General features: G+C 47.2%; 1 long non-coding RNA gene across 1 annotated transcript; it reads right to left on the bottom strand.

The window, feature by feature from the left end:
- Positions 1–8,033: 8,033 nt before the first annotated feature.
- Positions 8,034–21,439, bottom strand: LOC139830731 (uncharacterized). Its single transcript, XR_011744118.1, has 4 exons — positions 20,967–21,439; positions 20,560–20,611; positions 20,372–20,463; positions 8,034–8,629 (listed from the first exon to the last, which is right to left on the bottom strand). It is a non-coding gene; the product is annotated as an uncharacterized lncRNA (long non-coding RNA).
- Between the last annotated feature and the right edge of the window lie 3,731 nt (positions 21,440–25,170).

Genomic DNA, 25,170 nt, shown 5'->3' with positions numbered 1-25,170 from the left:
CTTTGTACCTGAATAGCAACATCAATGTGCGAATCTCTTTTAAGCAAAGCATCACAATTTTTTAGTGCTTGATTGTGGACACTGCCGACATCACCAATATGATCTTTTAGGTTTGATTTTTTGCTCCATCTATTCCAACCAGTCACAACAAAAGCCTCATACCCAGCTCCTTTCTTACTGCCTCGGTCCCTAAATAAGAAGCAACAAAAGCAATATGCCCTCTTTTTGGACTCACTGTATTCAAGCCAACTACCAAACTCATCAAACCAATCAGGATTAAATCTTCTATTTTTGTCCCCCATCAGTGTGGGCGGAAATTCACAAGTGCGAGGTTGGCATGGTCCATTAACTAAGTACTTCCTTCTTACCAAGTCCTTGAGGTTAGGATGATAATCTTCTATTTTTTTCCTTTGTCCCGGATCATACTTAATCTCCTCTTCCCAATTGAAATCATCTGGATTCTGCGATGGGGCTTTGCGTTTTAGAAGATACCTATCCATGTATCTGCATTTGATTTTAAAAGTGCTAATCAAATTATTTCAATTCTCCACTTCACACCAATCTGGTCAAAGGAATTAAAAATTCGGATTGCTAAATTAGGGCATGTTAACGAAATACCTTGACAACGACGGAGCGGGCGTTGATCGGGACGGCTCCACAAACCACAGCAGCCTCGGATGCTCGATTTTGGAGGCGCGCAAGGAGCCAAGGAATACCGTCAGCACTCAGCAGTCGGCACGTCGTCTCGTCGTCCGGTAGGTCGCGCAGTCGCGTAGAGTCAGAGAGGAAGAGGATAAGTCGATGGGAAGCTGAACCAACTCATGGTGCGTGATGTACCGATGTGGGATCGATCGATTAGTATGATAGTATCTGGCCCATTAGCACTAGGCCTCCCGTACGTCTTGTAGTTGGTAGTTAGTAATTACTAATTAGATGAGCTATAAGGCCTTGATGCATGCCCTCATGCCTAAAAGGCCAAATAGCCCGCACGTGAAAACTGGAAAGTGGAAACATTTGCTGGCCCTGGTGCACCACCGCTCGTATACCCTGGTGCACAGCTACATATCTACTACTAATCGCTAACTAGCAAGATTTTCGACCCTGGTGCACGTGCACCAGGCTGGCTATATGTAGCTCCGCCCATGTCCGGTCCGCCGCCGAACTTTCGCGGAGGTTGCGGCCTCTCCGCGACGCTCCATGGCGGGAGCTCCGCCTCCTCGCGCTGGGCAGGGTCCCGGCCAACCTCCTCAGGCCACTGCCCACCCCACTTTCGCGTCGCCGGGGTTGGGGCCGGCGGTTCTCGCGCAGGTGGCGCCAAGACCGCTCTTCCATCCGGCGCAGATGCAGCCATTGCAGCCAAGGCCACCGGTGCAGCAGCCCAGGCCACCTCCGTTTCGGCCACCGGCGTTCAGGGCTCCCCAACAGGTCCTTCCTCCAAGTGGGCAGCTCGGGAGTCAGCAGCCTCAACATCTGCAGGGGTACGGGCCGGCTTTGCAGCAGCCTGCTGTGTTTGCACCTGGGGCTAACCCTAAGCCTAAAAAGAATAAGAAGAAGAGAGCGGCGCAACCTGCAGCTCAAGTGCCAGTTGGTCAGGGCCCTCCTCAACAGGGTGTTGCCGGTGTTCAGCAGACTGCGTTTGTGCCACAGGGTCAAGGTGTGCCGAGGGCAGATTTTTTTCAGCAGGGACAGTATCACTCTCAGTACATGCCGCAGCAGGCCGGGGTGTCGGTATCCATCCCTCAGTCGCATGGTTTTGTTCAGCCGGGCCAGTTCATGCCTCAGTACATGCCTCCGCATGCAGGGCCTCCTGTGGCTCCTCAGCAGCAGCAGGCTACGTCTCAGCCGCAGCCTTTTCCGACGGCTTTGCCTGCGCAGCCGGTAGTAGTTCCAGTGGAGACGGTGGTCAATAATGCTGCAAAGGGCAAGAAAGGGGTGTGGTGCTGGAAATGCTCAGCGGATACCCATGCGTCTAAGGACTGTAAGGTGAAGCATTATTGTTATGTGTGTGACAAGCGTGCCCATCCGACACAGAGATGCCCAGTTCTTCGAGCTCCGAGGCCATCCGCACTTGTCTTGGGGACGGGTGCACTTGAGACTTATTTCATATCGTTGCCAGATTCCGTGGTTGATGATGACTTGGTACCCAGTCAGTCTCCGGTTGCCAGGATCGTCACTTCTGGTGATGAGGTACCAGCTGATGTTGTTGCTAAGCAGGTAGCAAGGCGATGTACTGGTCGTCAGGACTGGAAGTGGGAAGCTGTGCCTAATGGGGAGAATGAGTTTCTGGTTAGCTTGCCTTCTTTTGCGGATTTGGACAGAGTTGATGGAATTCAGGTTGGGGTTCCTGGTTTCGGCTCTACCTTAGCTATTTCCAAGTGGTTATCCGCTGATGTACCTCACAAGTTTGAGCTCCAGAAGATTTGGCTTCACGTGGACGGGGTGCCTCATAGTGTGCGTCACTTCTTGGGGTTGTGGGCTGTTGGGTCCTTGGTGGGCAAGACAGTGGATGTAGACCTTGCCACTCTCAGGCGCAAGGGGATTGTCCGCATCCAGGTGGCCATGTTGGATTCCATAGTTATACAGAAGATGCTACAAGACTCAGATGTGTTTGTTAAATCTGATGTGTTGGTCAAGTTCAAAGGTTTTGATTTTCGTTTTCGTCGGGAGCCTGCTGATTTTGTGCATGATGGTGATTTTATTCCTCTTGTGTGGGTGAAGAAGGATGATGGCGATGAGGGGGGCAGCGGTAATGGACCTGACGATGATGCTATGGACACATCTGAGACCAGATTTGTGCCTCTAGAGGTTGTCACTCCGCAGCCTCAGACAGGTGGTTCCGGTTCTGGGGGTACTGGGGGTGTGCAGACGGCGGGTTTTGCGGTCACTCCCTTCAACCCCAATCCGCAAACTCCGCTGGCTAAAGAGATGGTGGCCAAGCTAAGGGTGCTCAGTCCTGATCTTGAGAGGAAGTCTACACAGTCTGGGCCTCTTGTGTCTGCACAGGACCTCCACATGGCTCTATCTATGGCTACTCCGCAGTCGCCACCTCTTATGCAGGATTCTCCTTCGGTGTTGGGGTCATCGGGTTCGGATAGACCGGCTCGGGGTCGAGTCCACACGTTGGGACGGCTGACCCACTCAGCGTCGCGACGTGCGTCGGCTTCACCACCTACTTGGGCCCCCTCTTCATCGACACCGGGGGCCAGTGGGGACGAGGTGGCTCCGCCCTCTCCTCGTGCGGCTGCCACCATGGCTGCTGGGAGCGAGGCGATCGCCGCTGCCCGGCCTTCGTCTTGTCCGGTGCAGCCGGGGCAAGACAAGGATGTGGGAGTCCCGCCGGCAGCTGCTCGCGACCGTTGCGTCGCGGCAATGGTGTCCGCGGGGGCTCTGGATGAGGTGCAGGCGGATGTTTCTGCTACGGCTATGGCTGGCGGGGAGGGTTCTACACCCGCTACACCCTCCCCTTCGGCTTCGCCGCTTACGGATTCTCATGCGACGGGGGGCGGTGCGGCCTTGGTTGGTCTTGGAGGGGGCTCTACACCATCACCCCCTCCCATGACTAACTTGGCGGGCACGACTGCTACTTCGACGCCTTCTAGGCCAGGGCTCGTGGCCCCGATCCCTACCCGTCAGAAAGGGAAGGTGGCTCCAGCCAGGTCGGGGGTGGCAACGCCGTCTAGGCGGAGTACACGCCACGGTGTGGGTGCTGATGGGGCTGCGGCGTCGGATGAGGACTCTCTTGCTAAGGCTATGAGGCGTAAGGCGGCTACGAACCTCGACTTCGCAGGTATAAATAATAGTTCAAAGTCTTTTTTAACTTTCCCAACACCACTAATTTCTGCAAATCTTAGCAAAGTGGGTGTTTCGTTGGGCAAGTCTGTTAATGCTATTACTGTTTCGGCGAATGCTCTTAGACGTATGGAGTTTGATAGAATCAAATTTACTCCTACGATTTTGAGTAAGCCTGATTTTGTTGTCTCCGACGATGATGATGAGGAAGTGTATTCCGTCGCAGACGGACAGCTTCTCTCGCATCTAGTTGGAGAGGTTTCGGAGGTTGGTCTGGATGACGTGGCGCTTGGTTCATGCATTGAACTACAAGCAGCGGAACGTAAATCTAGATCATCCTCTATTAAGAGAAATGCTTGGCCAAATAAAAAGGCTAAGGTGAATAAATCTCCTATTGTTTCCAAATGATTGGTATGTTTAAGAATAGCAGAGGTCTAAGAGACTTGGCTAAACACTTACACATCGCTGATAGCATTAGGGAGCATGCTTTAGACTTTATTGCCATTTCTGAGACGGGCAAGCGGAATTACTCAACAAGTTTTCTAAATCGCCTTTCAGGCGGGGAAGACTTTGCTTGGGTATCCCGCCCACCCCGAGGACGTTCTGGGGGCCTATTAGTCGGGGTCCGAACTTCTACTATGGAAATTTTGGATAATTCTGGAGGTGACTTTCACATAAAGCTTCACATCCGGAATAAATCCGATAATTTCATATGGAGCTTGGTATCCGCCTATGGGGCTGCTCAGGACACGGCAAAACCTGCTTTTCTCCGCGAATTGGTTAACCTAGCGAAGGACAATCCGCACCCGATCATTATTGGGGGGGATTTCAATTTGCTTCGTTTCCCACAGGAGAAGAGCAAGGGACGGTTCGATACACATTGGCCTTTTTTATTCAATGCCGTCATTGACAGCTTGGATTTAAGAGAGGTTTCAATGGTTGGGAGGCAATTTACTTGGGCGAATAGCCTCCCAGAGCCTACCTACGAGAAGTTGGACCGCGTACTAATGGACTCGGATTGGGAATTAAAGTTCCCTCTGGTCTCGGTACGGGTCTTGCCTCGTATAGAAGCTTTGTCGGACCATGTCCCTATTCTAATTTCAACAGGGGCACCATCTCCTATGCGTAGACGTCCGTTCAAATTTGAACTTGGATGGTTACAACGGGAAGGTTTCTCTGATATGATTAAGTTTATATGGGACAAGCCGGTTGGTGGGAACACTCCAATCCAAAGGTGGAACAATAAGTTACGCTCAATGCGTAAATACCTTGGTGGATGGTCTAAGCACATGACTGGGAAACTAAAAAAAGAGAAACTCAGCCTATCATCAAAAATAGATGATCTAGAGGCACTCGCTGAGGTACGACCATTGACTACGCATGAGATTGAACTTAAAAGTCAACTCAATGCAAAGTTAGCTGGTCTACTAAGGGAGGAGGAACTCAAATGGTACCAAAGATCAAAAGCTCAATTTTTGTTGGAAGGAGATTCGAATACGAGATACTTTCATAGTGTAGCCAATGGCAGACACAGAAAGAAACTCATTCACTCTCTAGTCCAGGAAGAGGGCGTGATTGAAGGTCATGAACAATTAAAGTCCTATATTACATCGTATTATAAGGGACTGTTTGGAGCCCCTGAGGAATCTGATATATCTATGGACGAGTCCAGGATTGATGATATACCTCAAGTGTCTCCACAGGAAAATGCGCTACTGACTTCTCCCTACTCCGAGGAAGAAATTAGGAAAGCGGTTTTCCAGATGGAACACAATAAGGCACCAGGGCCGGATGGATTTCCTGCGGAATTCTATCAAAGCTTCTGGGATATAATTAAGGTAGATTTAATGGAACTCTTTAGTGAACTTCATGTGGGTCAACTGGATCTGTTCCATATCAATTTTGGTGAGATCATTCTTTTACCAAAAGTGATTGACGCGGAACGGATTCAGCAGTTTAGACCAATTTGTCTTCTAAATGTTTGCTTCAAGATTTTTACCAAAGTGGCGACTATTAGACTGAATTCGGTGGCTGATCATGTGGTGCTTCCATCTCAAACTGCTTTTATGCAAGGTAGATACATCCTAGATGGTGTTGTCACTTTGCATGAAACAATTCATGAGATGCACCGTAAAAAGTTGAATGGAGTAATACTCAAAATTGACTTTGAGAAAGCCTATGATAAGGTTAAATGGTCCTTTCTACAACAAACACTCAGGATGAAAGGCTTTTCTGAGGAGTGGCGTGCTCTGATTAATAACTTTGTTTTTGGAGGAAGTGTTGCAATCAAAGTCAATGATGACATTGGTAGATACTTCCAGACAAAAAAAGGGTTGAGGCAAGGCGATCCCCTATCTCCAATATTATTTAATATTGTGGCGGATATGCTAGCTATTATAATCGAGAGGGCTAAAGTTGATGGCCAGATTGAAGGAGTGGTTCCCCATTTGGTGGATGGGGGCTTATCTATCCTTCAATATGCCGACGATACAATTTTATTTATGGATCATGATTTGGACAAGGCAATGAATCTGAAGTTAATTCTTTCAGCTTTCGAGCAGTTGTCCGGTCTAAAGATAAATTTCCATAAAAGTGAATTGTTCTGTTTCGGTGACGCTAAAGACGATGCCAACCAGTATGCCGAGCTCTTCGGATGTGGCCTCGGGAGTTTTCCAATTAGCTATCTGGGCATTCCGATTCATTATCGGAGGCTCACGCTAGCCGAATGGAAAATTGTGGAGGAAAGACTCCAGAAACGCCTGAGTAGTTGGAAAGGTAAATTATTATCTCTTGGAGGAAGATTGGTTCTCATAAATTCAGTACTGACAAATATGGTACTGTATATGATTTCTTTCTTCCAATTGCCCAAAGGAGTCTTGCAAAGGTTGGATTATTTCCGATCAAGATTCTTTTGGCAAGGGGATAATGAAAAGAAAAAAATACCGGTTAACCAAATGGAGTGTTGTCTGCCGACCAAAGGATCAAGGTGGGCTTGGAGTTCATGATCTTGAAGTTAAAATCAGGGCCTTGCTTGGAAAATGGCTGGCCAGGTTATTAACTGAGGATGGTCGGTGGCAACAACTATTGCGGAAAAAGTATGTGGGCTCCAAAGCAATATCTCAGGTTATATGGAAACCTGGTGATTCACATTTTTGGGCTGGCATCATGGCCACTAAAAAACACTTTTTCCCATTCAGTTCATTCTCCATTCGGAATGGGTCTGAGATAAGGTTCTGGGAGGATAGGTGGTTGGGTGCAACTACTATTCGAGAACAATATCCCGCTTTGTACAATATTGTTCGACATAAAGGAGATACCTTACAGAAGGTGATGGAAACCTCTCCACCCTCTATGTCGTTCAGGCGTGATCTCATTGGTCCCAGGCTGGCTTCATGGAATGAATTGCTACAACGGTTAGCTTCAATCCAGCTAATTCAGGGGGCCGATGAATTTCATTGGAATCTTACCAAGAATGGTAAATTCTCGGTTAGTTCCATGTATAAAGCTTTAATCTTACCTAGTCAACCGGTTCTTAATAACAAATCCATCTGGAAGATGAAGATACCTCTAAAAACAAAAGTCTTTGCATGGTATCTTCGTCGGGGTGTGATTCTCACTAAAGATAACCTTGCCAAACGCAATTGGCACGGCTGTACGAAATGTGTTTTCTGTCATGAAAATGAGACAATAAAACACCTCTTCTTCAGCTGTAGAATTGCTAGGTCTATATGGTCAATCATTCAGATAGGTTCTACCCTATATCCTCCCCGTAGCGTTGCAAACATTTTCGGCAACTGGCTAAACGGGGTTGAAACTAGGTATAAAACGCTTATCAGGATGGGTGCGATTGCTGTTATATGGTCGCTTTGGCTATGTAGAAATGATAAGGTTTTTAATGACAAGAATTCTTCTCTTTTGCAGGTTGTGTACCGCGCTACGGCTTTGCTCCGTTCATGGTCGCCACTCCAGCGTTTGGAGGATCGCGACCTTTGTACGGAGGTGTCTACACGATTGGAGAACACGGCGAAGGAGTTTATTTCCCAACATGGGTGGCAGCATAATAGGCGCCTTCAGGCTTTTTAGGCTGTGCCGGTTTATCTAGCGTTTATCTTTCTATCGACTATGTACTCTTTTGTTTGATCTTGTTGAAACTTTGAACGGCTGTGTGCATCTTAGTTATGCAGAGGCTGGGTGTAATGCTTAAACCTTTTAAGTAATGAAGCGCCCTTTATCGAAAAACCAGAATCCAAAGCAAAAATAGACGGAAGAGAATGGCACATTAATCTGAGGAACTGCAAGAGAATGGGAGATAGTTACCGAGTGATGGAATGGATCACTGACACTAAACTAGTCTCAGCATTGAGAAAACTGTGTCAACGGCAATGGCATTTTTTTTTTTGAGGCAAAAACTTTGCCTCATCCATTAATTAAGAAGAAAGTGTATAGTTTTTAGGAGAAAACCATGCGAAAACCATACAAAGACATCACGGGGCCAAGGCCACACTCGCCACGCCACAAGAACAAACCCACTCGGACACACTGCTGATAGAAGCGGACGTCGACACACTCGCCAAGATTAGCTTGCCATCCAACCAAACCGGAGCTAAGACGCCGTGCCTACTACGGGAGGAGCAGACACGGGACACTCCAACATAGCTGAAGAAGACGAACCTCTCAGAGAACTGCGCCAAAACGACCTTGTCGCCCTCGCAGAGCTCCACGACGATGCCTTCAAGAAGGGGAACGGCGCCCTGGGGCGTCGCCATCGCCGGCATTTTCCATGTACTCGTAGAAGAGAATCCTTGAAGGCTGACTAAATTCATGTGCTTGATACGAGGTGCTGGAAGTAATTAAAATGAAGGACCTTGTCAAGAGATGATGGCTATCCATACTTACCAACATATGCCAAAAAAAAAAAAAATGCAGTAAAGAGCAGCAAATATTAGCAGTGGAATTGACGCAAAAAATAGCAGAAAAATTCCCTAGTTTAGAATAAGATAGTATAACACCTGAGCCATGTACTAGACCTGACATTCATCAAACTACTGGTGGATGTCAAATTACACTAGTGGAAAACAGGCCTTTTGATCCTGGTGGTTAGGGCCTTTTGTCGCGGGCGGCCAGCCGCGACAAGCAAGGCGCGATAAAAGGGTGGCCTTTTATCCCGGGTCACTTACGACCCGCGACATAAGGTCCACCACGTGGCAGCCGCGGGGCGCGCAGGGCACAGGCCCTTTTGTCGCGGGCGGTATTACCACCCGCGACAAAAGGCCCTCTACGTGGCGCGCGCACAACGCTTCTGCTTTAGGGTTTGAGGGGTGCAGCACCCCTCCCCCCCGCCACCGACCGCCTGTTATTTCATTTTTTTCGTCCGAAAATAAAAGTTGCATATATTTGTACGCTACTAGAAGTTGTACACATTCATTCATTATATATATATATAGATCGATCAAACAAATATTGGAAGCAGAAGTCGATTCCCCTTACACATATTCGTAGGTTCCGTACATATATACATGGAGCTCACGATCGACAAACGGTACTAACGACCGTCTATTTGGAGGTAGAACAACTATCTGGACTAAACAAGCCTTTGTTGTTTATGACTTCTCTAACCAAAAGTCCCGCCAGTTCCTCCGCGATTCCTAGTGCGTGTTCCTTTGGTTGGAGTCTGTCCCGCATGAAGTCGACCTATATACGAAAATGAGATGAGTATGACTATATCAGTCTTGATAACGAAATATTGATGATAATAAATAAAGTTGTGAATGTTATTGCTTACGTCGAATTTATTTCTGTTCTGCTTCTCAGTGGTTAACATGCGATGGACTCGCAAACGTAGTATCCACATAGATTCGTCCCTTGGTGGCTGCGGGGGCACGGTACAGGATTAAATGTTAGCTTCTTTGCAAAGGTAATCTCCTTATGAACATTCTTCAAAGCTTGCCAAGCCCTGCCATGCAAAAGAATGATTGAATGAGTGGATAATTAATTGATATCTCACGAAAGATAAAGCGCGGCGATGAAGGAAATTACACTTGGAGCAACTTCTGCAAGTCCTGGAACCCGTCCAGGCCTCTACTCGATGGGTCTTTTACTTCAACTATTCCCTTATCAGGTTGAATGTCTAGTAGAATCCAGTGGAAGCTGCACATGTTATGCATATACGTCAGGAATTACACTTAACATCGAGTAAGAAAAATTGAATGTGCATATATAAAAGATCATTAAGACTCTCACTCGTAGTTGTAAGGAAACAATATTGAATCACAGAAATATTGCTGCCCCAAAAACCTTAGTAGGTTTCCCCCCGTTTCTTCGCGTTTATGCTTCACCGTTTCAACATGTATTTTATCTGGGTCAACAAACCCAACATTGATAATATTATTACTTTTGAACTCACAGATCTTGATCTGCAAAAGAGAACCCATAAGATATAATGAGTATATATATGCAATGAAAACGAACATGAACTGAATGAAAATGAACTTATATGTAGTTAACAACTTACAAGCAATAGCAACTCATGAGAGATTTGTCGAGGGCTTCTAGATTGAATAACTGCCAGAGTTCATTCATCTCAATATGGATCTCCTCCTTTCGGTAGTAATATTCCCATGGTATACTCGCCACGATGTACATTTTTCTCCTTGCATGCATCAAGGTACCACTGATGCAAATTCCGCATATGTGTTGGCAGTTTATGCAGCTGCTCTCTGCTGACCAAGTCGGCCCCGTAGACAAATTTAGGAGCTATATCAGCAGTGGGTATGTCAGCATCTGCTGCAGACAGCAATTCCTCCACGGTAACTGAACAAGCAGCCGCTAGCCTTGCAGCTTCTTCCATATCGATACCACCATGATGTTCCTGGTACAGCTTGGGAACATTAAGCACTTTGAGTGCTGGGATCGATTGTTTGGGCTGAGCACCGAGGAGGGGAACTTCCTTTCTCTTTTTGCCTTTTGTCGTTTGCTTGGCCTTGAGGGTGCACTTGTTGAACTTGACCTTTTCTCATCTGCACTTCTAGCTGATGATTTGCTCGTGCCGACAATGTCCTTCTCCTTATCCTTTTCATCCTTCTTTTGGTCAATTACCTTCGCAAGAGTGCGTGTATAGTCATCCTTCTTCTCGTGTAACTCATCTTTGCGATGGTGTGTTCAGAAAACTAGTAGCATATTCTATTTGCTTCTCTGTGTATGGCTCTGGCGCTGGAGGTTTTGGCTTATGGAAATGATCATAGTTGTGTTTCGCAACAGCGGCCGCATTTTCCTCGACAGTAAGATCCCAAGGACGGGGGGGAGGAACCTTTGGTACTTTTGGGAGGGCGACCTCTTGGGGATAGGACTCTTGAAACGCTTCCGGCTGGGTGCATTCCGAGTCTTAGTGGGCGGAGGCGGCGGCGCTGGAGATGGAGATGGACTACCGATGTCGTGGTCGACGTCGTACCCACGGGGTGATGGTGGCGACATGTGATCAGTAGGAGGAGGTGATGGTGGCCTGCGATCACCTGGAGGAGGTGATGGTGACCTGCTGGGACGACCGGTACTAGGTGCTACCCAGCCTGGCAGCCTGATGTTCTTCTTTTCCCAGATAATGATTTCTCCCAGCACCTCTCTGAGTGTAAGCCCCCCATCACCTCCAGGGATATGGAGCTCCAATGTCTCCCACTGCGGGACAACCGAATCCACCCCGACACGAGCATAGCCAGCTGGAATCGGATTGCCATGCCATGTTGCCGGCTCACCTTCGTGTCCAAATGCCGGTAAGACATAGCCGACCGCCACCTTAACAGAAACCTTCCTGAACACCTCATGGAGATCACAAGGTGTTGTCTCCTTGATTCCATCCAAGGGGTCGCCAGGACCGGCATCTATCATCATCCGTGTAGGAGGGGCCTCCGAGTCGGCCACGCTGCTGTCTCGTTGCTGAGATATTTCAGCGGTATTATCTGGCGGGCGTTGTCCTTTTAGTTCATTTATCTCCCGCTGCTGCTGCTGAAGCTCCCGCTGCTGCTGGTCAAGTCGGCGTTGGAACTCGGCCATCCGGTCATTCTGCACCTCCAGCTGGCGTTGTTTAGCTCTCGCTCGGCTTCTATAAGTCTCCGCGTCGGCCGGAAACCCAAGCGACCACGGAACACTAGGGCCGAAGCCTCTTGTTCGTCCTCCCTTCTCAGGATTACCGAGGACAAGCGTCGACAAGTCTTTCTCTCTATCGGGAGCAAACTTTAGTTTTCCCGCCTTTATATCTGTCGTCACTTCAATCCATTTTTGCCTGGTACCCTAACCCTGGTGTCACTTTCAACAATGTTCCCTGTCTTCATGTCATACTCACAGCCATGCGCGAGGAACCAATTTCGAGCCCTTATGTCCCATCCTTCTCGCGTGGGTTCTGGAGTGATCCCGTTCAGCTCCATCTCAGCCTCTTGTGCATCCCACTTAGGCATGGCTCTTCCGTAGCCCCCTCGCCCCGTATGATGGTGATATTTCTTCTCGCTTGCATTCTTCTTGTTTTTTATTTGTGAGTTCACAGCCTCCTCGATTCTTTGTACCTCACAAATTCTTCCCAGTTATGCTCCTGCTTCGCTAGGTTGTTCTCGAATAATGGAGGCTTCTTGTCTTTCTTATAATTTTTCCATAACCGGTTCTTATACGCCCGGAAAAGTTCCCCCATCTTCTTAAGAGCCCATTTCTTCACTAGCTCTCGCTACTTAGCATTCTCAGACTCCGATCCCAAATCTGGCAAAGTGAAATGTGCCATCAGGTCTCTGAAAAGTGTGTCTTTGTACCTATCGGCAACCTGATTTTCGGACAGATTCTTCGTCTTGTTCCATTCTCTGACAGTGATCGGGACACGATCTCTAACCACAACTCCGCACTGATTTTTGAACTTCACTCCGACATTCTCGGGTACCACCGGTTGGCCTTCCGGTGATATAGCTTCAATTGTGAAGTGGTCTTTCTTGGTCAACTTCTTTGCCGGGCCTCGTTTCTCTATCTTATCTTCGGAGGCCTAAGAGAATACATATAGAATTGCATTAATGCCTCTATACTAATGCCTCAATACATATGTACATATAGAAATCCATTAATACCTCGTCACCGGAGCCGTCGTCGGCTTCTCCGTCACCGGAGCCGTCGGCTTCTCCGTCACCGGAGCCGTCGGCTTCTCCATCACCGGAGCCGTCGGGTTCTCCATGACCGGAGCCGTCGGCTTCTCCATCACCGGAGCCGGCTCGGTCGGCTTCTGTACCATCGCGGATTATGTCCGCGAATATGTCTTCCTGTTCCAAGTCCCGTTCGAATTGATCCATTGTTTCTCCAAAAGAATTAAATCGATAAGTAAATGTTCAAACACAAACCAAACCCTAACCCTAATCAAACACAAACCAAACCCTAACCCTAATCGGCGACACGTGTTTGCGAGAGGGAGAGGGTGTCGGCGACGCGTGTTTGCGAGAGGGAGAGGGTGTCGGCGACGCGTGTTTGCGAGAGGGAGAGTGTGTCGGCGACGCGTGTTTGCGAGAGGGAGATGGTGTCGGCGACGCGTGTTTGCGAGAGGGAGAGGGTGTCGGCGACGCGTGTTTGCGAGAGAGGGAGAGAGGGTGTCGGCGACGCGTGTTTGCGAGAGAGAGAGAGAGAGAGGGTGTCGGCGTCGGTTGTTCGCGAGAAGGGAGAGAAGAGGGGAGTTGCGGCGTCGATGGTTTTCGCGAGAGGGAGAGGGGTGTCGGCTAGTGTTCGCGAGATGGAGAGGGGTGTCGGCGAGTGTTGTTCGCGAGAAGGGAGAGAAGAGGGGAGTTGCGGCGTCGATGGTTTTCGCGAGAGGGAGAGGGGTGTCGGCTAGTGTTCGCGAGATGGAGAGGGGTGTCGGCGAGTGTTGTTCGCGAGAGGGAGAGCGGTGTCGGCGAGTGTTGTTCGCGAGAGTGTTTGCGTCGGTTGTTTACAAGCTAACTAATATAAAATTTAAATTAATACAAAATTTAATCTAACTAACTACAAGATTTGAATTAATACAAAATTTAAACTAAGTAACTACGAAATTTGAATTAACTATCTACAAAAATTTAAACTAACTAACTAATACTAAATTTAATCTAAATACTAATACTAATACTAACTAACTAATACTAATTAAAACTAAATACTAATACTAACTAAACTAAACTAACTAACTTAATTAAAAAACTTAATGAAAAAACTTAACGAAAAAAAGGCCGGGGCATGGCCGGCCGGCACAGCGACAGCGCGGGCGGCGGAGGGTGGCGGCTACCTGCTTCTCGAGGGTGGCGCGAGAGGGCGGCGGCGGCCGGGGTGTCCCGAGGAGGCGGCGGCCGGAGGAGGCGGCGGCCGAGAGGTGGCGCGCGCGCGAGATCTCGTCGGAGGTGGCGCGCAGAGGCGCGGCCGGCGCGCGCAGAGGCGGCGCAGAGTGGCGGAGGTGGCGCAGAGGGCGGGGGCGGCGAAGAGGCGGCTCAGAAGTGGCAGGGGCGGCGGCCGGAGGCGAGGAAGATGGCCGGCGGCGGCGGCGGTGGATTTCGGCAGCCTGACGGCGCGATTTTTGCTAAGGAAAATGGCCTCCGGGTGTCGCGGGTGGGGGCTCCGCCCGCGGCGGTAGGTATTTATACCTAGGGCCTTTTGTCGCGGGTGGGGGCTTGACCCGCGACAAAAGACCCCTTTGTCGCGGGTCAAGCCCCCACCCGCGACAAAAGGGGGGGTCTTTTATCGCGGGCCGTGGCTCGACCCGCGACAAAAGGGGGTGGGAGGGGGGAGGCGGCCGATCCGCGTGAAGCGCATCCAACGGCTCCGGCCGTTTGAATCCAACGGCCTGGAGCCGTTGGACGCGGATCAGGCCTGGACCGTTTTTGTTTTTCTGTTTTTTGTTTTTCTTTTTTTTCTGTTTTTTTTAAATAAAAACTATTATTTCAATAACTTTTAAATGGTAACTCAAAAAGAAAAGTGTTATATATGAAAATTGATCAGAAAAATCCAATGAACATGAATATGACATCCATAGAACTATTTGCATCTCGCATATATAAATGCTGACACGTGCCTCGCCCCGCCGACGCCGGCGTGCGACGTGTAGCCACCGCTGACACGTGGCTCACCCCGCCGACGCCGGCGTGCGACGTTTAGCCACCGCTGACACGTGCCTCGCCCCGCCGACGCCGGCGTGCGACGTGTAGCCACCGCTGACACGTGCCTCACCCCGCCGACGCCGGCGTGCGACGTGTAGCCACCGCTGACACGTGCCATGCCCCGCGTGCGCTATATAGAGCGACGAGTGCGGGCGCAACCACACGTCGCCACCGCCTCCGCTCATTCATCTCCGGGATGCCTCCATGTCGTCGAGGGGCGTCCGGTTTCCGTGGCGTTCGAGTGCATCCGAGCGGTAGGTTCACCACCGAGATACGCGCCGGTGGCTTCCGCCTCACCCTCGGCACATACAACACGCCGGAAGAGGCGGCGCGCGCTTACGACGCGGCGGCGTGGCGCTTTCGGCGGCCAGGGCACGACATAAACTTCCCGGATGTTGAATCGCTAGAGGAGGCGGAGTTCCTCGCGCCACCGCCGTGCCTCGTCACCGACGAGGACCGTCACCGGCATCGCCAGGTGCAGCGCAGGATCGCCATCGCCGAGCGCGACGAGCAGTTGATGCGCCAGTGGAGGGCGCGGTCCCCCGACGCGTTCTTTGCTAACCTTAGGGCACAACGCAGGTCCAACAGGCGCCACCGTCGGGCCGTCGCCGCCTTCGAGCTCGAGAACTCGAATACAACTTGGACCGAAAACGACCCTCGGTGGGATGACCTTTGGACGGAGACAACCTCCGACGACGAGTAGAGACTAGACTAGTAATTTATCTATTTTATTGTAATTTCAATAAAGTCGTTGTCGGTTCTATTAGTTTAAATTTAGTTTATAAAGTCGTTGTCGGTTGTTTTTGTTCAATAAAGTGGTTGACACGAAATTTATTACGATTGAACTGAAATTAAAGCACACCTACAGGGATAGGAGGGACCGGTACGCCTCCGACGCTCAGCAACCAGCCGGTCGGGACGCGGTAGCCGGGCGGGCAGGGGTAGTTCGAGGCGCAAAGCGCCTCCGCCTCCCGGGGTGTTAGACATACGATGGAAGCCATGGGAGAGAGTGATGAGGTTTGCAGATATGAGAGTCCAAGCCTACATATATATAGTGGAAAAATGGCGGGAATGCGGGAACCGCGACTAAAGGATAATAAGGATGTCGGCAGGATAATAAGGATGTGTCGGTAACCTTTTGTCACGGTTGGTGGCTGCAACCGCGACTAAAGCTGTCGGCAGGATAAGGATGTGTCGGTAACCTTTTGTCACGGTTGGTGGCTGCAACCGCGACTAAAGGTGTCGGCAGGATAAGGACGCGTGGGTGGACGCACTGCTCGATGAGATAAAGCATGTAGCGCACGACGGCCTGTCGAAGGAATAAGACAAAGTAGAAGCGGTGCCGTGCCTATAAAAGGAGCATCGATACGCCTTGCCAAGCAGATCAACAAGCCAAGCACAGTTTAATCTTCATTATTACATAAATGTAGAGATTGTCTTGGGAACTATATATGAAGAATACATTATTACATCGCCATCTAGTGTTGTGATCTTCTACGCCGTAGCCATGGAGAATCTTCATCATTTAGCAAGATGCTTGGGTCAATTTTCACCGTGAAGGGCGGAATTTCTTTAAACTTATTATAATCTTCTGACATGTCTGTCTTGTCATCCACTCCCACGATGTTTCTTTTCCCCGAAAGAACTATGTGGCGCTTTGGCTCCTCGATTGATGTATTCTTTTGTTGATTTCTTTTTCTTGATTTGCTAGACATGTCCTTCACGTAGAAAACTTGAGCCACCTCGCTGGCTAGGACAAAAGGCTCGTCCGAGTACGCAAGATTGTTGGGATCCACTTGTTATCATACCGTACTTATCGTCAATATGTATAGCGCTGAGCTTCACCCATTTGCACCGAAACAAAGGGACCTTAAAAGTGGGACCATAGTCAAGTTCCCATATCTCCTCTATGTATCCATAATATGTGGTGGTCTGCCCATTCTCGTCTGTTGCATCAAAGCGGACACCGCTGTTTTGGTTGGTGCTCTTTTTATCTTGGTCGATCGTGTAAAATGTATTCCCATTTATCTCGTACCCTTGGAATGTACATATGTTTGAAGATGGTAACCTGGCCAACAAGTACAGCTGCTCCACCGCAGATGGGTCATTAATGAGATGTCTTTGCAACCAACTGCCGAAGGTATTCATGTGTTGACGTGTAATCAAGGACTCGGGCTAGCCCGGGTTTATTTCTCGTAAAACATTCTTATGTTTCTCGATGTACGGAGCCACCAAGCTGGAATTGTATAGAACGTAGTGCGCTTGATTGAAAGAAATCTTGTCCCTCCACACCGTTGCTTTCCTTCCTAGTGTGCCTTTTCCGATCAGCCTCCCCTCATACCGAGATTCAGGAACACCAATCGGCTTAAGGTCGGGAAGAAAGTCAACACAAAACTCAATGACCTCCTCGGTTCCGTAGCCCTTTGAGATACTTCCTTCCGGCCTAGCTCGGTTATGAACATATTTCTTTAAGACTCCCATGAACCTCTCGAAGGGGAACATATTGTGTAGAAATACGGGACCAAGAATTCTAATCTCTTCAACTAGGTGAACGAGGAGGTGCGTCATAATATTGAAGAAGGATGGTGGGAACAACAACTCGAAGCCGACAAGACATTGGACCACATCTTCCGTAATCCCGACAAAGTTTACGGATCCATTACCTTACGAGAAATTGCGTTCAGGAATGCACATATCTTCACAATGGCTAGTCGAACATTTTACGGTAGAAGTCCCCTCAATGCAATCGGAAGCAATTGTGTCATAAGCACGTGACGATCATGGGACTTCAGGTTGGAATTTTTTCTCCTTCATATTTACTATCCCCTTTATATTCGACGAGAAACCAGACGGAACCTTGATACTGAATAGGGCTTCAAAAAAGATCTCCTTCTCTTGTTTGGTAAGAGCGTAGCTGGCAGGCCCTACAAACTGCCCTGGATGATTGCCGTTTCGTCCTTTATGAAGTTCCTGGTCCTCCCGTGCTTCGGTGTATCTTTTGTCTTTCCATACACGCCCGAGAAAACCTAGAATATTCACACAAAGATTCTTGGTCGGGTGCATCACGTCGATTGCAGAGCGGACTTCCGGGACTTTCCAATATTCTAGCTCCCGGAAAATAGATTTCTTCTTCCACATGGGCGCGTGTCCGTCATCGTCTTTCGGAACAGGTCGACCGCCTGGACCCTTTCCAAAGATAACATTTAAATCCTTGACCATGTCAAATATATCAGCACCACTACGGGGGACAGGCTTCGGACGGCGGTCTGCCTCGCCATCGAAATGCTTGCCTTTTTTCCTTAAGGGATGCTTGCGCGGAAGGAAACGACGATTGAACGGGTACACAACTTTTCTGCTTTTTCCCAAATATTTACTTTCAGTCTCATCTAAACAGTGTGTGCATGCATTGTATCCTTTGTTCGTCTGTCCTGAAATGTTACTGAGAGCAGGCCAATCATTGATGGTTACGAATAGCAACGCTCGTAGGTCAAATTCTTGCTCCGTGTGCTCATCCCACACACGTACACCTGGTTTGGCCCACAACTCCAAAAGTTCATCGACTAATGGCCTTAGGTACACATCAATGTCGTTGCCGGTTGCTTCGGACCTTGGATAAGCACTGGCATCATAATGAACTTCCGCTTCATGCACAACCAAGGAGGAAGGTTGTAGATACATAGAGTCACGGGCCAGGTGCTGTGACTGCAGCTCTGCTCCCCAAAAGGATTCATGCCATCTGTACTTAGACCAAAGTATAAGTTCCTTGCCTCACCTGCAAAATCCGGAAACTCTCTCCCGATGTTTCTCCACTGCCGACCATCAGCGGGGTGCCTCAACATCGCGTCTTTCTTACGTTCTTCCATGTGCCATCGCAACAACTTGGCATGCTCTTTGTTTCTGAACAAACGTTTCAACCGTGGTATTATTGGAGCATACCACATCACCTTCGCATGAACCCTCTTCTGGGTGGCTCGCCCTCAACATCACCAGGGTCATCTTTTCTGATCTTATACCGCAATGCACCACATACCGGGCATTTATTCAAATTCTCGTACTTCTCACCGCGGTAGAGGATACGATCATTAATGCATGCATGTATCTTCTCGCACATCTAATCCTAGAGGCGAGACAAGCTTCTTTGCTTCATATGTCTTGACGGGCAATTCATTATTTCTTGGAAACAGCTTCTTTAATATTATCATCAATTTCTCAAAGCCCGAGTCCGTCACACCGACCTCTGCCTTCCATTTCAGCAATTCCAATATGCTACCCAGCTTTCTATGCCCATCTTCACAACCTGGGTACAACAATTTGTGGTGGTCCTCTAACATCTTGTCGAACTGCAACCTCTCCTTATCCGTGTCACAGTCTCTTCTTGCATCAGAAATGGCCCGACGAAGATCATCATCAACAGGATCATCTGATGCCTGTTCTTCACCTCCTTCTTCTTCATTGTCGTCCATTGCGGTATCAAAGCATTCAGAGAACATAGATCGATAATACTTCTCATCATTATCTTCTTCCTCATCGCCGTCTTCCATCATAACCCCTTCTTCTCCGTGCTTGGTCCAAACATTATAACTGGACATGAACCCAAACCGAAGCAGGTGGCTCTTAATATCTCTTGAGCAAGAGTAATCCTTCTCGTTCTTACATTTTAGACATGGACAGCACATAAAACCTTGCTTCGACTTGTTGGCCTCGGCCACAAGCAGGAAAGAATTCACGCCCTCTCTGAAAGCGGGAGCACATCGGTTACCGTACATCCATGGATGACTCATCTGCATCATAAGCACAATTATATATGTATCGAGATGCAATCACCTTGCTAAAATTAATATTGTACGGACTATGCATATATATATAGTCGAGAAAATAGTTGCTAACCTTTTTGGATCAAAAGGAGGAGAAATCTTATCAAATAAAACCAAGTGGCATCCCTCTCACAAGCATTCCATCAAACACCTCTTGTGCACATGTAGAAAAAATGAGCTAGCATACACCTCCACCTTCACCACCAAGGAAAAAATGAGGTGGGGGGTGGCTGGCTGCTTCTATATATATATATAGGGGGGGACATTTTGTCGCGGGCCGTATTACGACCCGCGACAAAAGGGGTGGCCACGTCGCTCCTACCCCTTTTGTCGCGGGTCGTAATACGGCCCGCGACAAAAGGCCGCGACAAAAGCCTCCGCGCGCTCCACATGGTTTCGGGGCGACGTGGCCAGGCCATTTGTCGCGGGTGCAGGCGCGCCCGCGACAAAAGGCTCCCACGGAAGCCCTGTTTTCCACTAGTGTTACAATCACAATATAAGAAACTTGGCGAAGAAATCTATTCGCTGCAATGTGATGCCTCCTTTTCAGTGTGTCATGCATTCACTTTATGCAAATATACACAAGAAAACTTGTATATAGAATGTTAGAATGTTAGAAATAACATGGAACATTACCAGGGGTAGAAAAGAAAATTACGAAGCCAGTAAATATTTGCACTACTCTCCAACTGCCTACATGTGTCAGAGCTAGTAAACCAGCATTTTCACTGCAAAAATAAAATAAAAAATTAAAGAGCAAGCAGAAAAATAGTATACCAATAATCAAGGCCTCGGGTTTCAGTAGATGGTAACAGTGCACTTACACTGACTCTGCAGTCCCATTGGCTTTCCAAAAAAATGTGCCCTGTAAAGTACCTATAGAATGAATATGGTTATCAAAATGGACCCTCAAACCTATTGATAAAAGAAACAGTGGTTCGGGTGTGTAATATTCAGATTTTTTTGAGGGAGTGTAATGAGACTTAATATCCTGCCAAACTAATGCCCCGACCAAGAATAGAGTGGGGTTCTAGACGTGCGCTAGAATATCTTGACGCAGCAATGAAGGTCCCTAATGACTAAATAACTGGGAGTAGATTCTTTTTTAGAGAATAAGGTAGAACATCTATTATCAGATTAAACAGCTGACTATTACCAGGGTAACATCACATTATTTGTGAAGCACCTCCTGAAGTTACGGGCAAGAAAGCAAGAATGGGAGATACGATACCTGACCTCCCCGTATGATATCCGGAGCTGCCACATCCAAGGGCCGCGAGCCGGTGATAACCGGATCAGCCACGCATTTGTGGAACTTGAGGAGCCTGTGGAGGGCTGGTGCACGATGGAAGTGCTAGATCGACTGGTCTGCGTACAGGCCCAGAGGGAAGTACAGAAACGGCGAAACCCCCGCCATCTCCGACTTGTGGTTGGGGTAGCGAGCTCCAGGCTTCCGGATCCGGAGGTGACACATCCGAGGGCCGCAAGGCCGGTGACGGCCGGATCAGCCACGGAACAACGGGACATAGCGGCTGTGTGGTTGTGGAGGATCCGTCTGTGGCCTTCTTTGGGGAGGAGGCGTCAGTTGCGGGCGAGCAACCGGCGTGGCAGAGAGGCCATGGGGGGAGGAGTGAGAGAGGCCATGGGGGGAGGAGTGAGGGAGGCCATGGGGATGCTGCTTGTGAGATTTGGGACAAAGAACAATGGATATCGCTGTTTGAGGCCAAGGGTCATGGCTTTCGAAGGAAGGAGCAGTCGTGGTCTCTGGGATCGGTTGACCTTATCCAAACTACGGGCTCGCCACAAGCTGAGTGAGACGGGAGAAACGGAATCCACGATGGAAATAAGGTAGTGGCTGGAACCTTTGGCTGAGCTGGGTTCGTCGCCGGATTCAAACTCCTATGCCTCGAACAAATCAACCCAACAGAGCACCAGGCCTATGACCTGCCTAGCTCTAAAAAGTTGGCAGGGTATGGACCCAACACATCCTAAAGAGGAAAAACCTAAGGCCACAACTAAATATAAGAAACATATGTTAGAGAGAATGGCACATGGCACAAAAACGAATCTCAAAGCAACCTCAACCGTGATGATTGCCACCTCCATGGAGACACAAAATAGAAAAGCTTTTGTATATATATATATATATATATATATATATATATATATATATATATATATATATATATATATATATATATATATATATATATATATATATATATATATATATATATATATATAGGTCTGCTATTCTCGAACCGGTTCGAGAATACCCTTTCTGAACTTCCGGGTGTTTTCCTAGTGAACTTCTCGACGGAATACCCGAATTGCATGTTCGTGCGGGCAGTATTTTCATGATGATTTTCAAACCGCTTATCGGATTGATGCGTATAATATACCGTTGGATTCGCACGGAAATTTCGCAACTTTTTCATGTTCATTGTTTTCTCAAATTCTATATTGATTAAAACTAATTTGAAATATACAAAACGGCGTTTTCGCGGATTTCTCTATTTATGTACAGTTTTGGGGTTCCAGTTTTCAAACCGTTTATCGGAATGATGCGTATGATATGCCGTTGGAAAGGTGCTGACTAGGCGCACCTTTTTTATGAAGAACACTTTTCTAAATTCTTTATAGTTTAAGAGCAGATTTGAAAATACGTGATTACGTTTTTCGAACTTCTCGGTTTTTCGAACTGTTTTTGGGGCTTATTTCCGAACCACTTATTGGAATGTTCCAAATGATATTGCGTTAAAAAGATATTGATTAGGCGAATCTTTTTCATGTTGAATGTTTTTCCAAATTCTAAATGGTTTTAGTTTAATTTCAGAAATACATAAAAGTGAAGATAACGCCGACACAAGAACATTTCGAAATTGGCTCATCTAGATTGATTAGGTGTGGCATTGCGATATGTTGGAGTATTAGTAGAGTTATATTAGTGCTAATTGTACGTTGAGTTGGTCGATTTGCGCAATCGGTGGTTGTACGGACGATTTCTATGCGTATGATTTCCGTCCAGAAAAACATAGTGCATGAGGTGCTCGAATATAGAAGTGAACTTCCTTATATCTGTTAGTGAACTTCCGATCGCGGTACAAAAGTTTTAGGCATGTAATAAAATTATAGCGAACTTCTGTGGATGTGAACTTCTTCTTCCCTGAATCTTGTTCCTTTGTTGGGAAAAGGTACATTTTTCTTCCGAATTACCAGGAAGTGATTTGTGGGTCAACTGATTTGTTCTGATTAAAAATTCATTTAGTCAGTGTAGGTGAACTTTCTGTTAATATAAAAACGAACTCCGATAGAGGAAATGGACGACGCTAACTACGAGTAAATAAATAAGAACTGAACTTCATAGTACATGATTACAAAATACACACCCAAAGTACAAGTATGTTTTTGGATTGGCAGGAGTGTTTTTTCTAACAAAATAGTAAATTCCCCGCTTGTAGAATCGGAACTCCCTGTCAAATGAAACTAAACATCCAACCTGCACCAGGGTATTCAGAAGAAAGGGTTTGGACGAACGTCCCCACGAAAGTGAACTTTATGTGCCTAACGAAAAGAAATGTGAACCTTATAATTGCTGCAAAGTTAATGTGAACTGTGAATTCTCAGTGATCTTCATGTTAAGACAGCAACGTTTTACATTCCCCAAGCACAGCCGATATCTGCAATGTCCAAGTTTTCAAATCTCTGCATGTCCAACGAATTTCCCACACAAGAATCCAAAATATGTTTTAAATTCCTCCAACACTACACATAAATACTTTTTTTTTTCTCCAGGCTTTGATAGAAAATACAGAATAGAAACAAGTACAGTATGGTTCGATGACTTCAGCCAAAAGCACCTACAATTTAAACAAACCATCTGCCTCTGAACTTCACATAAAATGGGATATCTGAACTTTGACGTTCTCTTTTGCTGAACTTCACATCGCGTGCTCTCTGAAGTTCTCAGTTCGCGGGCCGACATGGGGAAAAAGGAGTGTCCCCATTTTACAGAAAAAGAGTTTCAGCTCTGACAACCATTTGTTCAACGAGGTAACATGGAAAAAATTGTCTCCGCTCGAGATGGTGAACACTGAAACGTCTTCGAAATCGCTGCCACATTGTGGGCAGGCACTTACTTGCGCATGCCACCATCGATGCTAAACAGACAGATCGCATGCCTTACAGAAGGCGCACATGCACAGGTCCTGAAGGTGGTAACTAGGGTCATTTGGTTCGGTCTGGGGCACACCAACTAAGAGCAGATCACGGATGCCAGAGACACGGCGAAGCATGGCACCGGTTTCTCGGCACAACCTGAGAAAAAGATCAGATAAAACATGAGAGCACCATCTTTGTATTAAGAAAGACGGACTTCCCATCTGCTCAAAGTGAACTGGCCGCCAATAAGAAATCTAACAAAAACTGAAAAGTAAGTACCTACACATAGCTACTTGCAGAACAGTGTCGTTGCCACAAGATGCATCTTGTTATCCTCTGAATAAAGCCCAGAAACCATAGCAGGAAGGCTTTCAAGCTACAAAATTCAAACAGAAGGCACAATTTAAGCATCTTTCGTCAAACCCAAAGAAATGTCTGCAACCAAAATTAAAATAAAAGCATAATTACGTCTCAAAATAGTAGAGTTCACTTCCTCTAGTTAATATCTGAACTTCTCGATGACCAAATCTAGAAAACATTATTCTGGAACTGCAGTCACACATGTTTTTTTTTTGCAAGAAAACAGAAAAGAAAATCGTGAAAAAATAAAATGGAGTCTCAGGATGGAGCGACACACACACACTCCCAATATGCCAAGAATGTAATTCTCATAGACAGAGAATAAACCTCCCAAATAGTACAGATGTTGGCATCTCATTAAGAATTTACGTTTATTGATCATATCATTGGAGTGCAACATCAACTCACATTCACAAGCATGGCGGACAAACTGAACTTCTCGGGCAAATAAAAGTAAACTTTCTCGCCTTCTTTTTTGTTTAAACTACAAAGCAAACAAAAAGAACTCCTGAAAATAAAATACGAACTTGCCATGTGAACAATATGAGCTTCTTTTTCTTTCTACATCATAAATCATAGTACTTTTACAAATATAAGATATTGTGCTCAGCAATCATTTTTGTACACAAAAAATATGAAAGGACTTCAGTATTTATATATGGCAAAGTTCGGGTGTGGAACGGAATTCAGTATTTGTTTTCTCTCTCTTTATACAAAGTGAATTCTTTTATAGTAATGAACCTCTGTACAATTCTTTAAAAGTGTTAGAGAGAGCAAAGCTAGAACATTACACAATAAGAAAGGGGCACCCTCTGTTAGCATTAGCAATTCACAACAAACTACAAGAAATAGCTCATAGAACAATCTCTAAAAATAATAACTTCCTCCCACCATTCAATTTGTTTTCCAAATCA

Source organism: Lolium perenne, chromosome 4 (assembly GCF_019359855.2).
Source record: "Lolium perenne isolate Kyuss_39 chromosome 4, Kyuss_2.0, whole genome shotgun sequence".
In the NCBI taxonomy this organism is placed as follows: domain Eukaryota; kingdom Viridiplantae; phylum Streptophyta; class Magnoliopsida; order Poales; family Poaceae; genus Lolium; species Lolium perenne.
Note: the sequence above shows the minus strand (reverse complement) of the source record. Positions and strands in the feature narration are given on the sequence as shown.